Source organism: Octodon degus, unplaced genomic scaffold, assembly GCF_000260255.1.
Source record: "Octodon degus isolate 3935 unplaced genomic scaffold, OctDeg1.0 scaffold00050, whole genome shotgun sequence".
Lineage (NCBI taxonomy): Eukaryota > Metazoa > Chordata > Mammalia > Rodentia > Octodontidae > Octodon > Octodon degus.
Genome location: NW_004524626.1, coordinates 13,836,172 through 13,854,481, shown reverse-complemented (window position 1 = coordinate 13,854,481; position 18,310 = coordinate 13,836,172). Strand labels below are relative to the sequence as shown.

At 37.0% G+C, this 18,310-nt stretch overlaps 1 protein-coding gene and 1 pseudogene across 1 annotated transcript in view; both read left to right on the top strand.

The window, feature by feature from the left end:
- Positions 1 to 18,310, top strand: part of LOC101575571 (olfactory receptor 7D4-like) — a 65,128-nt gene that overhangs the window by 27,151 nt on the left and 19,667 nt on the right. The window lies entirely within an intron of this gene.
- Positions 4,473 to 5,853, top strand: LOC101576759 (annotated as a pseudogene).

The window sequence follows — 18,310 nt, the reverse complement described above, 5'->3', positions numbered from 1 at the left end:
TTAACCATCCAGCAGAAAAGTATAAAAACGAAGTATAAGAAGTAAAGCCATGCTGTTATATTGAGCTGTAGGGGACTCAGGTCAAGAATTTCTGACATTGCCTGTGAAACAGAAGATCCAATACTATTATGGACCTCTGAACTCTTTTAAAATATTTTGCTGAGTTTACACACCTATAATATTCAAATAACAGAACTTAACAAAAAAAGGGTATACAGATGAATATCCATTTGGTATCTATGTATTCAAAGTGGTAGAGTGATTTGTTCTAATGGTGTTTGTAAATAGGATATCATGTCTGCATCTTGTACAACAATTAACCATTAGGAAGAATGTATGCAATGTGTTAATTATTGAAACTGTCCTACCAGTTTGGTTTGAAACTGTCTCATTGCTATTTGTTTCTAAATGAAATTATGGGAAAAAAACAATTTATAACACAATAAAACAAACAAAAAAAGTACTACAAGTCTTTTTTGTGTGTGTATGCCAAAAACTTGTTTTAGTGGGTTCATGATTCTTGCAATCTCAGAATGCTGAAGGAACAATTGAGTGGGTCTCAAATTCTAGCACATCCTGGAAATCATACTGATGTAACAAGAATTAAAGAGAGGTGTTGGCTATACCATAGTGGAATGTTTCAGGTTTCAGTTTCAGTATGACAGAGAAACTAAAAATAAAGCTGGTGCTCAAGGTACTCATCTCTAATCTCAGCACTCAGGTGGCTGAGGACACAGGTTCAGTGCAATTTCCAAGGCAAAGAGGGCTACATACTTACAAGGCCAGCATAATCTAAATAGAGAAACTTACTACATACAAATCCCGCATAAACTAAACAGAGAAAACTTGTCTCAAGAAATAAAAAGAAAGCAGAAACAAATAAAAACAATAATGCCTGATGGAAAGTATTGTATATGACAACGTTGTGAGTGGTGTCAGCTGTAGAGTCAGATAAGGAAGTGTGCAGAGGGTGTCTGCACATCAGATACTGAAGGATTCAGTCGGAGGTCTGGAGCTCACTGCAGTGCTCTGTATCATTCTGCTGATGGGTCTGTGACGGAAGAGATGGAAGGCTAAAGATTCTGTGATGGAAGGCTGAAGAATCCAAGGCAGAGGCCAAAGAATCTGTTCTGGAAGCCAGGATATGACATCCAAGCTCACTGTAAAGATGAACTTCCTCTGAGGAAGTGGAACAAACCATCCTTTCTCAATCCCCCTTAAATATCCTTTTAAATGCTGAACCACTCTAGAGATGGTGCCCTCCCCACCCTAGGGCAGAGCTCCCCATGCCCCAGGGCATGGAATGGCAGAACCAGCCCATCCAATCCTCCAACTTCCCAAATTGATACAATGTATCAACCACTACACTGGGCTACTTAGGTCCCCATGATCCTTAAATAGAAAGTGACAAGCTGCCTTAAAAACAAACAATGTAACCCTTCTATTTCTCTAAATTTTTATCTGTAAACTTTAGTTGTTAAACATCCAGAAGAGAAGCATAATGATATTATTGCCCTGTAGCAGAGGCAGTACTACAAGTCTTGCAAGAAAACAAATTCCAACCCAGACTTATATACCCTGAAAAACTCTCTTTCAGGTTTGATGGAGAAGTGAAATACTTCCATGACAAAGAACAACTAAAGTATTTCATGATGACAAAACCAACCCTATGTAGACTACAAAAAGAGATTCTAGAGAGGGATCAAAATGATCACAACTCCATGAATGAGAATGGAAAGAACCCACCAAATAGGGCAAACAATTAAACACAGGAGAAAAAAGAGGTATACAGCAGAAGTCTTTCAATTATTTTTTAGTATACAGCAGCAAAATATTTCCATCAGCACACTCTACAAATAGACTTCTCCTGTGCCCTATGGGTCATGATTTTGTCTGGGTCTCCAGGGTGAATATCCAGAAAATAGCAGTAGCTCAATCCCACAAATGATGCCTGTCCTAGTAAGCATCATAGACACTGTCCGTGTCCATGACATACTAGAACCTTCTGCGATGTCCTATCCCCAAGTTACCACAATTATTACCAAATTACCACATATCTGTGGTAATTTCAACTAAATTCAGAAATTTTAAATCTTTACATATTTATTGCCTACCTCTTTCTACTTTGTTTGGTGGTGTTTGTTTGTTTGTTTTTTTGGAGGAACTGGGGTTTGAACTCAGGCCCTTGTGCTTGCCAGAAAAGCGCTTTTTCTACTGAGCCATCTCCCCGGCCCTTTCTACTTTGACAATTCCAATTATATGAATATAAGTTTCCTTATTTTGGCACAGAGTAAACTACTATATGACTAATCTGTTAATTCTTTCTTAATCATTTTTATTTTAGACAACTTTTATCGTTCTATTCATTTAAGTTTGTAAATTATTTATAACGTGCTGTACTAACAATCTCATGCTATGTATTCATTTCAGAAATATTTCTTTTTTTTTTTTTTTAAATTTTTTTTTTATTTGAGAGAGAGAGAGAGAGAGAGAGAGAGAGAGAGAGAGAGAGAGAGAGGTGTGTGTGTGTGGCCAGCTCAGCCCACCAGGGGGCGGGGCTGGCTGGCATGTGGTGCTGGGGGATTGAACCGCGGTCCCTGATGCCTTGCCAAGCTTGTTCCGAGTAGGTGCTTTAGACCACTGAGCCATCTCTCCAGCCCCCAGAAATATTTCTTTAAAATTCACTCAGTCAAAAAAATTCACTCTGTCTACATCTTATATCTCTCACATTTCAATATTTGCCTACAATTTTTAATATGCCATATAATTCTTGATTTTCAATGAAGTTAATGAGAAAAAAAACCAAAATTATTTATTTATTTATTTATTTATTTATTTATTTATTTGGTACAAGGTCTCAGCATGCTGTACCAGGGATTGAACTTGGGTCCTTCTGCTTTCCAGGCAGGTGCTTAGACCACCTAGCTATCTTCCCAGCCCCTAGCTCAAGGTGTTTATAGGATTCAGTCCATAGTGGTCTGGCTCCAAGGCAGGAAACCATTGTGAGCTACTATCTGTTTATTTCTTCTTTGTAAGAGATAATTTTTTGCCCATGTTTTAGACTCTGAGTAACTACTTGAAGGACAATAAAGAGTATTAAATATTGATATATTTTAAAAATGTTTTATTTTTTCATAAAAAATATTTTCAAAATTTTCTGAAAAATACACATCTTAACTGGGAAAATGGAAGTTCTATCAGCTTTATGTTCAAGAAAGCCAATTTTTGCATCCAATACTCAAGTTGATTCAATGGATTGATAGTTCTGAAAGCCAAAAAGTGGTACATTAAATTGTTAAAAATATCCACATTTTATTTAATTATTTGACATGAGGTCATGCCATTTCATGCTTTCTCCTTGGAAGAAGAAATGTGTAGATGTAGTCTTTTTTTTGTTCTTGTTTTTTTTTTTCCCAGTGCTGGGATTGAGCCCAGAACATCACAGACTCTAGGCTGGTGCTGTCCCACTGAGTTACCTCAGCCCCAGATTGAACTTTTTAAAGTAATTCCTTTTTCTTCTTCTCCACATGCATTAATATTGACAAGTCCTGAGAGCCTGGGACAACAGACCAATGACACTACTTGTGAGCACTGTGCATTAGGCTGTCAAAGCCATACAAGTACAAAACATCAGCCTGTGCCCACTGCCTTTCAGTTTTCTGAGCGTCTGATGAGATGAGGTCTTAATGTTGTTTCTTCTCTTCCCAAAGTCACTGTTTGTATCAAGGTGTTTCTGTCTGACTCTGCTTTCTGTCATCTGGGAAGACAAATCTTCACCCCTCATCTTCCACCAGAAGCTGAAAGACAGTGGCTCCAAACTCCTGATCATGCCTCAGCAGGAACCATGCACAGCCCCGTGAGAGGCAGGGGACATGGAGGTGGCAGCAGGACTGTTGGAAGTCCTATCTCTTCCTCTTCCAGACAATTGGGAGGATTGGAATAGAGAGATATGAAGGCACCAGTATGGGAAATGTTATCTAAGGGGGCACAAAGCTTATAGTCTTTTTCTGCTGAGGATCTCAGAACTCTCACTGAGAGTTCTGATCTCATCTACCATGTCTAGCTTTCAGGGCATCCCTCATGGTAGAGCAAGGAGTGGCTTCCTCCCATAATGAACATATACATCATTCTCATATTTTAATCATGTCATTTTATGGACATTTTTTCCCTTCCTAGCCCACCAATCAGTAATTAGCTTACTTTCCTTTATAATAGATTACTTTGCATTTTGTAGAATTTTCCAATAGGAATCTTAGCTTTTTCTGGTTTCTTTCATGTTCCATAATTATTCTTAGATTGATTAATGAAGTTTATACCTGAAGTTCATCATATTTATTGCTATATATATTCTGTTCTACAGGCATAGCACTGTCAGTTTGTGGACATGTGAGTTGTTTCCAAGTTTTGACTGTTGCAAATAAATTTGGTATGTAACATTAAGAAAAATGCCAAGTATTGTAGCAATCACATGTATGAAAAGAAAAAAAGCAAGGCACAGAGCACTGTGTTCTCACTATGAAATGTCAACTCACATAATAAAGGCTACTTGAATTAAACAGGAATATTAAAATGAGTATGGAGCTATAGCATGAAAACCTGTGGCGAACACAAAAGAAAAGATGTGAGATGCCTACAATTAATTTACATCAGTCATATTAAAATAGCTCATTATCATATATCTAAAAAATTGAAGTAATGAGTCAGTAATAAAAGAGATGTCTGCTGACTCAAAGAAAGTCTGAATGATTAAACAGTTAAAAAAACAGAAATGGTCTACACCCTAGTCAAATCAGATTCACTGGCTTGAGTCAATACAGGATGCCCTTCTAAGGATGATATTGTAAAGTGGTGACTAAGGTTCTAGTCTTGACTGTTCATTAAAGGTTGTGTTTCCTCCTCCAGTGACATGGAAGCAAACAACCATACAGGTGTATCACCATTCCTTCTGTTGGGGCTCTCAGACGATCTTGAATTGCAGGCCTTTCTCTTTGGGCTGTTCCTGTTCATGTACCTGATCACAGTGGTTGGAAACCTGCTGCTCATCCTGGCCAGCATCACTGACTCTTACCTTCACACCCCCATGTACTTCTTCCTTTCCAACCTGTCATTTGTTGACATTGGCTTAATCTCCACTATAGTCCCAAAGATGCTGATGAGCATTCGTGCACAGGCTAAAGACATCTCCTACATAGAGTGCCTCACTCAGGTATACTTCTTTACTATTTTTCTTGGAATGGATAATTTTATACTGACTGCAATGGCATATGACCACTTTGTGGCCATCTGCCACCCCCTGGATTACACTGTCATCATGAACCCCTGACTTTGTAGTATCCTGGTTCTTTTATCATGGATCATGTTTTGTATATCGCTGATAACATATTCTACTGTTGCAGCAACTGAAATTCCATGGGCACTGAAATCCCATATTTCTTCTGAGAACTAGCTCAGGTTCTCAATGTGACCAGCTCTGACACCCTCATCAATAACATCTTACTGTATGTGGCGAATAGAAGGAAAGTAGGTGCTTTACTGGGTGTGGTTCCTGTCTCTGGGATCCTCTTTTCTTATTCTCAGATTATTTCTTCCTTAATGAAGAGGTCAACCATTGCAAGCAAGTATAAGGCATTTTCTACCTGTGGTTCTCATCTTTGTGTGGTCTGCTTGTTCTGTGGAACAGGGCTTGAGGTGTACCTCAGTTCTTCAGAGAATCATTTTTCTCAGGGAAAGGTCGCCTCTGTGATGTACATTGTGGTGGCCCCCATGCTGAATGCCTTTCTTTACAGCCTGAGGAACAAGGATGTGAAGGGTGTCTTGGGAAGACTCCTCAGCAGAGCAACCTCTGGCCTTTGATGTGAAGTTGCTGGCCTATCAAGTTCTAATGTGTACCCAGTAACAAATGCTATTAATTTTAACATCCTGCTTTCTTTTTCTCCCTGAAATGACAGAATTCTTCCTTTTCCTTTTTTTGCAGCATTTTTTTTTATTAAAAATAAATATGAATGAGACAGTTTCAAAGCTGATTAATAGGACAGTTTCAATAATCAATACATTGTACATTGTTATCTTCTTAGTGGTTATCCATAGTACAAGAAGAAGACAGGATATCCTGTCCAAATCCTATTAGTACACCTCTTTCTACTCATTGAATTAAGTGGAAGTATTTGTATATCTATCCTATTTTGTATATATAAATACAAAATGATCTTTCCTTTGTCTCCCTTTTCTTAAAATTGTTTTTGTCCTGTCAGAGGTGGATATTCTATTGGCATCTAACTACTATAGGTGTTTGAATTCAGCTAAACAACTGTCTAGCAGTATATAATGTGGAGAGCTGCGAAGGACCGCACCTACAAGATGGCACTGGTTTCTGCCTTCCACCCCCCATGGGTGAGCACTCTCTGTGCACAACAACTCCTTATATGGCCAGGGCTGCAGTCATGATTCGCTTCCGCATATGCTGGACCCATGGGCGATCCCCACGTGGCGCACTGGGATTGGGCTCGGGAGTATATATTAGTCAAGGGCTGGGGGATTGGAAAAGAAGAAGCTTGCTGTAAGGGGCCTGAATAAATCGCTGAAGGAAGAGCTGTGTGTTGCGTCTTCCTTGCTGGCGAGGTCGTGCGCAACAAGTGGTGGCCCGTACGGGGACTCCATCTCAAGCCATCAGCTCAGAACCTTCAGCGGTCAGGGGGTGCACCGGTAAGTCCCTGGGTAAGTTGGGGATCCGCGACAAAAGTGGGGTTTAGGGCTCCTATCTGTAGATAAAGTAGGAGTGCCAAGGTTCGCCTACGAGTGAATCCAGTTTGCCTATGAGCGAACTCTGAAGTGAAAGTATAAGTTGAATCATGGGCGCGTCTACTTCACACCCAATTTTTTGGCCCTACAAGAGCTACTTCATTCTTTTTTTTAATTTAATTTTAATTTTATTTATTTGTGTGTGTGTGTGTGTGTGTGGCCAGCTCAGCCCACCAGGGGGCGGGGCTGGCTGGCATGTGGTGCTGGGGGATTGAACCGCGGTCCCTGTGCTTTGCCAAGCTTGTTCCAAGTAGTTGCTTTAGACCACTGAGCCATCTCGCCAGCCCAAGAGCTACTTCATTCTAAAAAGCTTAAACTAAAGAAGAAAACCTTAGAGAGGACGGTCCGGTCGGAGCTTTCCTTGGCGTATCCTGTTTTTCAGGACGCCCAAGGTAATAGATACCATGATCCCCTGGACTTCAAGACGATAAAGTCCTTGGCTGAATATGTTAGAACCTACGGCGTTTCAGCCGCATTCACTGTCTCCCAGGTGGAAGCCTTTAGCCGCTACTGCATGACCCCTGGGGATTGGAGTGGTGTAGCCCGAGCATGCTTGAGCCCTGGGCAATATCTTGATTGGAGAACCTTTCTAATTGAGTTTGCAGGTGAGGAAGCAGCTGCCAATCAAGCTGCAGGTAACCCTGCATGGGATAGAGTTATGCTGTTAGGTCAAGGTCGCTTTGCTAATCAGTACAGTCAACTGTGAATATAACCAGCGAAAAGCAGTTCCCCATTTCCTCATCCCCTTGCCTGCTGTCCCCCTTTTTTCTTTGTAGTGTGTAATGGAATTGGGAGAGAAGAAGCTTGCTGTAAGGGGCCTGAATAAACCGCTGAAGGAAGAGCTGTGTGTTGCATCTTCCTTGCTGGCGAGAGCATGCGCAACAATATTAGTGGGTTATCCTCAGGAGTTAATGACTTGAGCCTTTCACAGCTCATCGTATTAATATGGCTTTACGTTATATACCTCGTTTTTATACTTTTCTGTTGAATGGTTAAGACCAAGATAAAGCAAGACCTATATAACAAGAAATGTAACTTTTGTATCTGATAAGGTCAGTCAAGTGCCCTCAGGATTTATCCTGTAGTCCTGTACCGCACTTTGTAGATCCTTTGTCAGTGTCAGCCATGAGGATCAGTCACGGCCATTGCTTGGCCAATTTGCTCCCTGTGAAAGACTGAGAGAATATTTTTTCTCTCCCTATGACTCCCCCCAGGCACACTATACATCATCGATCACCTTCTTCTGTGGCTCCATAATCTTCTTGATCAGAAAATTTGGAGCACAACTGAGTTACATGTTGTTACAGTACAGGTTCTCCTATGTCCCGAGTCTTCACTGACCTTGAAAGGCTAGGGCCAAGATGTTGGTTGACCTTGAAGCCCTTCCTTTTCTCCAATTTTGATTTGCTAACTTATGTTGTTAACCCTCCAGAAGAGAAGATAATTATTAACCTGCAATATATGTAGTTTGGTTTACCCTATCTGTCTAAATATCAAACATCTTTGGCATATCATGGAACAGGTATTTTCCATCAAATATTGATATGTTGAACTTTAAGTCTTACAGAATATGAAGGAAAATAATTGTATAAAAGTAGAAATAAGCATTTACATATTTTTACAAAGCAATTTAGAAATCTAACCATATACAGAATTGTAATAGGACATACCTGTGACATTTCTTTTTATTCTTGTGTCTTTTTTTCATTTATTACCCTTTAAAAAAACTCTAAGAGACATTATGGCAATAAATGGTATGTCATGACAAGAAGTACATATTTAGAAGACCAGGATGGCAGGCACTCCAATTGTGACCCCTCTATTACACATCGCCATCCTCAGTGCAGCTGCCTGGCTCACAGGCACCAGCATATACAGTTAGGGTGAGAATCTTACCAGCCAGTCGCTAATCTCAAGAATCTGCTGATGTCCCCCAAGATCACTGCCCCACCCGTCTTGTGCATGCAAATCCATGGCTTTGCCACTGTCATGTTTGCCAGCTTTTCTCCTTGCCCACTCCTCATTGTCCAATCCTCAAGTTGTCACTTTCCTTTTAGTTGTGTTGTAACTTCCTATATGTAATTTCTCTTTTGAGTTCTTATACTAGGGAGACAATACAATATTTACAGATGTGGGTCTGGTTTATTGTGGGTCCCAGTTGTTAATTCATTCAATGGTTTATTTCACTTATAACTATACCTTCAAGTGACATCCACTTAAATATGAAGGCTTCAAGCTTATCATTCTTTATAGCTGAGTAATACTCCATTATATAAAAGTGCCACATCTTTTTCAACCATTCCACATGTGACAGGCATCTTGGTTGTTTCCAAGATCTGGCTATCACAAATTGTGCTGCTATAAACATAGGTACACATATATCACTATGATATGATGCTTTCAGTTCCTCTGGGAAAATTCCCAGTAGGGGGATAGCAGGCTTGAATGGAATTTCCAGTCCTAGTTTTTAAAGGAGTCTCCACACTGATTTCCATAATGGGTATATTAGTCTACACTCTCACCAGCAGTGGAGAATGGTTCCCTTTTCCCCACAGCCTCTCCAACATTTGTTGTTGGGTGATTTCTTTATGATAGCCATTCTTTCTGGGGTGAGAGGGCATCTCAGTGTTGTTTCAATTTGCATTTCGCAGATGGCTAATGATTAGGAGCATTTTTTCATATATTTATTCGCTTCTTTAATTTCATCCTCTGAGAAATGTGTGTTCATCTCAGATGCCCATTTCTGGATTGGGTCTTTAAATTTAGGGGCCCTAATGTTCTTTAGTTCTTTATAAATTCGATAGAGCAGACCTTTGTCTGAGTGCTTATTAAGATTTTTTCGAACTTTGTGGGTTGTCTTTTCACTTTGTTGGTAATTTCTTTTGAGGTACAAAAACTTCTCAATAAGAGGTGGTCCCAGTTGTTAATTCATTCAGGTGTTTCCCGTGCAATTTGATTTTTGTTCATGAACTCTTTGCCTACCCATATGTCTTCAAGAGATCCTCCTATTTTCTGTTCTAGGAGATTTAGTGTTTCTGTTTTAATGTTCAGTTTTTTAATCTATTTTGATTTTAGTTTAGTGCATGGTTATAGAGCTGGGTCAAGTTTTAGTTTTTGGCATGTAGAGAGCCAAATTTTCCAGCACCATTTGTTAAAGAGACTATTTTTTAAACATCTTTCTTTCAGTAAGTGTGTTTGGCCCTTCTGCCGAAGATTAGGTGGCTGAGTGCATTCCTAGAGGCCTCTGCATCTACTAATCTGTTCCATTGATCCTCAGGTCTATTTTGTTGTCAATACCATGCTGATTTTATTACAGTAGCTTTGTATCATAATTTCAAGTCAGGATTTGTAATGCCTCCTGCCTTGTGTTTGTTGGCCAGGATTGCCTTTGCTATTGTAGGTCTTTTTTGGTTCCAAATAAATTTTAGGAACAATTTCTGTAGGTCTGGAAAGTATGTTGGTGGTAATCTGATAGGGATTGCATTAAATCTATACAACAATTTTGGGAGTATATCCATCTTCACGATGTTTGTTCTCCCTATCCATAAGCAGGGAATATCTTTCCATTTTCTGAAATCCTCTACAATCTCTTTTTTCAGAGTACTGTGATTTTCCATGAAAAGAACTTTTATTTCTTTAGTTAGATGAATTCCAAGGTGTTTCATTTTTTGTGTGGCTATTGTAAAAGGTATTGATTCCCTAATTTCCCTCTCAGTGTGTTTGTTGTCTGTGTAGAGGAATGCTATTGACTTTTGAGTATTGATTTTTAACCTGCTATGCTACTGAATTTGTCTATCAATTCTAGTAGCTTCTTTGTTGAGTTTTTTTAGATCTTCCAAGTATCATGTTATCTGCAAATAATGGTAGTTTCACTTCTTCTTTACCTATTCTTATTCCTTTTATTTCTCCATCTTGTCTAATGGCTCTAGCTAATGATTCTAGAACTAAATTGAATAGGAGGACATCCTTGTCTTGTACCTGATTTGAGAGCAAAAAATATGAGTTATTCCTCTTTGAGAATTATATTAGCCATTGGGTTGTCATAGATGGCTTTTATGAGATTGAAGTAGAGGCCTTCTATTCCAATTTTCTGTAGGACTTTGAACATGAATGAGTGTTGGACTTTGTCAAACGACTTTTCTGCATCAATTGAGATGATCATGTGGTTTTTCATTTTCACTGTATTGATATAGTACATTACATTTATAGATTTTTGAATACTGAACTATCCTTGCATCCCTGGAATGAATCCTACCTGGTCATGGTGTATGATCTTCATGATTTGCTGCATTTTATTTGCTAGGATTTTGGCATCTATGTTCATGAGGGAGATTGGTCTGTAGTTCTCTTTCTTAGTTGCATCTTTCCCTGATTTTGGTATCAGTATAATACTTGCCTCCAGGAATGATTTTGGGAGAACTCTTTCCTTTTCAATTTCATTGAAGAGTTTGAGGAGTGTAGGGATTATATCTTCTGTGAATTTTTTGTAGAATTCAGTTGTGAATCCATCATAACCTGGACTTTTCTTTGTCAGCAGGCTCTTTATTACATTTTGTATTTCATTCGCTGTTATTGGGTTATTGAGAGTTGTTATATATTTTTGATTCAGTTTTGGTAATATGTACCTTTCCCGTGCAATTTGATTTTTGTTCATGAACTCTTTGCCTACCCATATGTCTTCAAGAGATCCTCCTATTTTCTATTCTAGGAGATTTAGTGTTTCTGTTTTAATGTTCAGTTTTTTAATCTATTTTGATTTTAGTTTAGTGCATGGTTTAGTTTAGTCCATAGACAGTGGCTTCTATTCTGTGATCTTAAAGATTCTCAAAGTAGCTATTGATAATCTTCTGAATTTCCACTGGGTCTGTAGTATTCACACCCTTTTCGTTCCTTATCGCTTGTCTTTGAATTTTTTCTTTCCTCTTTTTGATGAGGTTTTCTAGGCACTTATCAATTTTATTTAACCTTTCAAAGAACCAGCTTTTTGATTCGTTAATTGTTTGAACTGTTTTCTTTTTCTCAAATGAATTAATTTCTGCTCTAATCTTTATAATTTCCTCCCGTCTTTGGGCTCTGGGTTTGGTTTGCTCTTCCTTTTCTAGATTTGGAGGTGCAGTATTAGGGTATTTATTTGTTCCCTTTCTGTTTTCCTAATGTGTGAGTTCACATCTATGAATTTCCCTCTAAGAACTGCTGTCATCGCATCTCATAAATTCTGATAAGTTGTGGATGAATTTTCATTGAATTATAGATATTGTTGAAGTTCTTATTTAATTTCATCTAGAACCCATTGATTGCTTTGTAGGGTGTTGTTTAATTTCCATGTATTTAGGGGTTGTTTTCTGGTTTCTTTTGTCATTTATTTCCAGTTTCATTGCACTGTGGTCAGATAATATGCATGGGGTAATTTCTGTTTTCTTGCATATACTTAAGCATGACCTATGTACTAATGTGTGGTCTATTTTAGAACATGACCCATGTGCAGCTAAAAAAATGTGTATTGCACTGTGGTTTTGTGGAACACTCTGTATAAGTTTACCAAGTATATTTGTTCCAAACTCTGGTTCAGTTCTGCTACTTCTTTGCTAATCTTTTGTCTGGTTGATCTATCTTTTTGGGATAAGGGGATGTTAATGTCTCCTCTTAAGATTGTTGTATTGGATATTAGATTTTTCATGTCTAATAAGGTTTGTCTTATATGGTTGGGTGCTCCTGTGTTTGGTGCATACATAATTATGAGTGTTATTTTTTTCCTCTTGAATTTTTCCCCTAAATAGTATATACTGGCCTTCTTTATTTTGTTTGATCATTCTTTGTTTGAAGTTGAGACTAAGAACAAGATTGCTACCCTTGCTTTTTTCTGAAGTGCTGGGGCATATAGTATTGTTTTCCATCCTTTGACTTTCAGCCTATGAGTTTCTTTATGAGTTAAGTGTGTTTCTTATATACAACATATTGTTGGGTTTTGTTTCCTAATCCCCTGTGTCAATCTATTTCTCTTAATTGGTGAATTAAGTCCATTTACATTGATGGTTATAATTGAGATGTTTTGACTTATGATTGACATGTTATTTAAATGCTGTTTTTTAACTCTTTTTTCTCCTGTGTTTAATTGTTTATTCTATTTATTGGGTTACTTCTGTTCTCATTGGTGGAGTTCTGATTGTTTTGGTCCATCTCTAGAACATCTTTCAGGAGCCTGTGTAGGGTTGGCTTTGTCATCATGAAATTCTTTAGTTGTTCTTTGTCATGAAAGTATTTCACTTTTCCATCAAAATTGAAATAGAGGTTTGCAGGGTATAGTAGTCTCAGCTGGAAATTGCTTTCTTAGAGGACTTGAAGTACTCTGCTCCATGCTTCTCTTGCCTTCATGGTTTGTGAAGTCAGCCGTAATTCTGATTGGTTTTCCTTTGAATGTGATCTGTTTCTTTTCTCTACTGGATTTCAGTATGATATGCTTGTGTTGTATTTCTGGGATCTTGACTATTATATGTCTCGGTATGTTTTAAATTGGGTTGAAGTTATTTGAAATTCAGTATGTTTCGCTTACCTGAATATCTGATCGTTTCCTCATATTTAGGAAGTTTTCTGCTATTACTTCTGCCCATATTCTTTTTATATCACTTGTATTGACTCTTTCTTTGTCATTATTGCCTATTAGTCTTACATTGGTCATTGGGGCTCTGATTTGGTGGATGTGCAGGACTCCCAAGAGTGTGGTGGAAGTTCTTACTCAGAGGGTGGGCTGTGCTGGGTCTGGCCAGGCAGGGGAGGTCCGGAGAACATGGGCAAAGGCTCTCATTGCAGGCCTGGGCTTGGACTGGCGGGCAAGCACAGGATAGAGCAGAAGCTGTCCTCCACACTCCCAGGGCCTGGGGTTGGTCAGATATGGAGCGGGCCCAAAGCGTGGTGATAGTTCTCTCTTCCTTTTTCTATTTGCTATGAATTTTCTTTTATATATTTTTTGCATTCATTTTCCCCAACAATTCTATTATTTATTCATTTTTTACCTTTCTTCTGAATATATGCTGCCTAAAATTACATATTTGCTACCTTTTCTTACAGATGTTTTTGAAATTTGCAACCTGACCTGAGGAACTTATATCATGTTGACATAGTTTTCTGAAAAATTATTGCTTAGATATTAACTACCTTCACTTTAATTTGATTGTAGTTTTTTGGGGGAGGGATAAAAAATTAAAATCATCAGAGCAAAATAACCGCCATATTATGATTGTATTTATTTCTGTCCTTGTGTGACATTATGGATAGTGAAGTTTTTATATTAATTTCATTGAGAAAGAAATAGCATTCAGACAGTTTCAAAACAGGTTGGTAGGGCAGTTACAGTAATTAATACATTGCAATGATGAAGTTTAGTTGAGATATTTTCTCTTGTGCATGTAATTTCTGAAGGGAAGCATTTGGGTGCAGGATGTTTAATAACTTGACCTAACAGTAGAACATAGTTTTCATTTTTTGTAACATTGATTCGATTTTGAACATAAATGCTGATGTCTAAATTAAAGTAGAGGCACCCTTTTGTCACAGTGATATAATGCCTATGATAACACTGAGATTTTGTGTCTTTTTTGTGATTCTTGCATTTCTCCTTCTTGCCTTCCATTTTTTTCTTTCATAGTTCATTTTCTCCTTTTTAAATTTTCCTTCTTCCTTTAGTCTGTTTCATGGGTTAAAGATAATAATCTCTTCATCTTTTTCTTTTATTTCTCTTTCTCTTTTCTCTTTTTTTTCCTTTTTTTTTTTTTGATGCTGGGTATCGAACTCAGGACCTTGAGCCTGCCAGACAGACACTTAGGCTGCTGAACTATCGCCCCAGTCCTAGAATCTCTTCATTTCTATGACTGAATTGTATTTTACTTTATGTATACACCACAAGTTATTTATCCATTTATCAATTCATGGGCATTGGGATAATTTATGTTCATGCACCTATTGTAAGTAGTGTTGCAGTAGAGATGCATGCATTTTTTTTGAGTACAGGCCTGTGCTTCAATAATGTCTTGGAAAGTGACAGACTTTATGTATGATGTTGGTTCTTATAAAATAATCACATCTGTTTAATCCATTCTTGGTTCATGAGCACTAGGGCTGTTCCAAGGTTTGGCTATTATGAACTGTACTGCTATAAACAAAGCTGTGCTTATATCACTTTGTGTGATGATTTTATTTTTTTAATAAAACTGTTACAGAAAACAATGTGTAAAGGTCTCTAAAAACCTTTGTGGTGAAAATATTAACACTATTACTAACTTAATAATGTTTTATGCAGGAGTCCCGTTACTGAATATATATCAATTCTCCAAAGTTTTAAAGAAATTCAAGGTGTTGAATCAAGCTATGTGTCACCATCAGACGAGTGGGTAAAGAACACATGATATAAATGTGCCATGGATTACTATTTGGAGATGAAATATCTATAGTTCACAATCACATGCACGGACCTAGGGAACATTGTACTATTTTAAATAAATTCACTACAGTTAAACAAATATGATTTCACTCATGAGTGGAATTTTAAAAAGTGAATCTCAAAGAAAATTAGGGCAGAACTGTGGTTGCCAGAGACTGAGGCAGTTAGGAGTTAGCTTTGAACAATGTTGCTTAAGGGTGCACAACTCTTCTTAGGAGAAATCAGCTCCAAAGATCAGTATACAACAGCTAGTGGTGATATATTGGATTCTTGAAAAATATGAGCTGATAAGTTTTACATTTTTAGTGGTTATCTGAAATATTTACTGATTCATGAAACTTAACAATCTTAAAAAAACAACTGGATGAAGTACAACTTGGAGTTCATTTGGGGCCTTACAAGAAAAAAGTCTTTTCCTTTTTAAATTTAAAGCTATTAAAACATCCTAAAAGATTAGTTTGTTGATCATTATGAAACACTGGAAGATGGATCTTCTTCTTCTTGCATAGCTATGGTTTTATTTTATTTATTTTTCCATTTTTTTTAAGAAAAGAAAAAAGAAACAAAACAGAATTTCAAATCAGGCTAATAAGAGAGGAATAATAACTACTACATTGCATATTGTTATGCTTATAGTAGATACTTAGAGTATAAGATATAGGAATAAAATATTGTCCAAACAATGTTAGCACAAAACTTTTTTTTTTGAATGAACTAAGAGAAGCTAGATATATATTTTTCTCTTCCTTTCCTCTTATTCCCATCACTTTCTTTCTTTCTTTCTTTCTTTCTTTCTTTCTTTCTTTCTTCCAACAGCCTGCCCCCATATTTTTATTTTTGAAGTGAATAAAAAATAGTACAAAAATTTAGAAATGATACACAACTTCACTAAACAAGATAAAAATTCAACAATGGTTGTTATATTGCATATTGCTGTCTTCACATTAGATGTTCAGATATAAGTATGCAAAGTTGGTCAAAAAATTAAAAGAAGAAATAAAAATAAGTTTGATAGAGTAAACAATATCCAAATTGTACAACAGATACTGTGAATTTGGAAGATGCTGATAAACACTTTGATCAAAAGATTAACTACTGAAAAATTCATGTTTTAATATTTTGGGTTTAACCATTGTACAAGGTAAAATATTTCTAGGCTTCTTATTGTATGCAATATGTATGCAGCATTTGATTTACTAATCTAAACAAATATATAAGTTAATTTAAAAGACAAAAATATGGAATGTGAAAGAGATTTCTTCTTTGTCATAATTATAAAGACTCAAAATGGAATTTCTAAAGTCTTCAAAAATTGTTAAAAAGAAATATGCCACAGCACGTGGTTCCTAGACTGGTTATTCATAAAGATAAGTCTTTCCTTAGGGGACATTTTATGACTTTGAAAATAAAACTATGTCAAGTTTTTCATTTGAGGAGATGCATCCACCCCTACCCAATGGTACTTCTATAAACACAAAATTGACTGATTATTTTCTACTCTGTTATCTCCTTTGTATCTCAAGGGAGGTGAATTGTTTGGAGAGTGGGGAGAAAACAGAACAATTTATTTAATGAGGACTTCCGAGACCATAGAAAGTTTAGTAATTTTCCTGGGGCCTCTTGTCTATAACTATTCAATCTCAGTCTACATAAAAACTCCAATTGTCTTCCTGTGGACAAAATTCAGTAAATATAAAACTTCAGGGACAACTTTCAGAAACAGGCAATGTGGCTCATGACAGCAGGAGGGACAGGAAAATAAAGAAGACAGGATGTGGGTGCTAGGACTGACTTCTAGAACAACAGGAATGGAAAGTTGAATATTTATCTAGTCTATGAATGTGATGTCTCTGCACTTGAAGAAACTTAATTTCCACAAGATGCTATCTCTTCCAGGTACTTTTATATTTTCTTCTTTTATGCTTTGGCATCTGTAGCTTCTCTCCAATCTGGACAGTTTCCAACTCATCGCCACAATTTTCTAGGTTCCTGTCAGATTTCCTGCCTTTCACTATTCATTAATTAACTATTATCAAAGAATTAACTCAGTGAAGATCAATTATCTATTTCATTACAAATTTGTTGGATTATTTTGCTATATCCCCTAAATATTTTCACTAGAATTTTTGACTTATGGAAATCTCTTCTTAGTTCTCTATTGTTGTTATAATTTCATCTTAATGTCTGCAATATACCTGCCATGAAATTAATTATTTTTGTTGTTCAATGCTCAATCTCATTTCATTTTCTTTTTTTAACATTTTATTTCATGAAAGAATAAATCCAAATTTCATAACAATAGGAGAATATCACCAATTAATACATTGCATATCATTGTTTTCAAAGTAGCTACTCAGAGTACAAGATATGGGGTATAAAAAAATTTCCAAATAGGGCTGGCCAAATAGCTCAGCAGATTAAAGCACCTGCAAGCAGGCACAGGGACCAGGGGTTCAATCTTTGGGCTTGCCGTGCTGGCCCCGCCCCGGAGGCTCACTGTGACTGCAATTGAGGTTGGACATGGTGGTGCGTGCCTGTAATCCCAGCTCTTGGGAGGCTGCAAAAACAGGAGAATCATTATGAGTCTGATCTAGTAATGTGACTATGAACACTCTGAAGTCCCTTCCCTAAAATACAGAAAAACAAAATTTCCTAATGATATTAGCACAAGCCTTTATTTTCAGTGAATTAGGAGAAATTAGTAATATAACCATTTTGTGTATCTTTCTTTTTTCCTTCTTTCCCCTTTTCCTCTTTCCCCTACCCTAGTTCTTTCCTTTTGTGCAATTTCTACCCATTTCAAACTATCTATTGAATGTTTTGGTCCTCATTTACCTTGTCAGTTTCTCACACCAGGGAGACAATACAATGTTTTGTTTTTTTTTTTCCAAAGTTTTATTGACAAACAGATAGCAATGAGACAGTTTCAAATCATATCAGAAGGACAGTTTCCAGAAATAATACAGTGCATATATTTTTCTTAGTGATTAATTGCTGTACAAGATGCGGACTTGTGATCCTATTTACAAACACCATTAGAACAAATCATTCTATTCATTAAGAGAATGCAACTATATA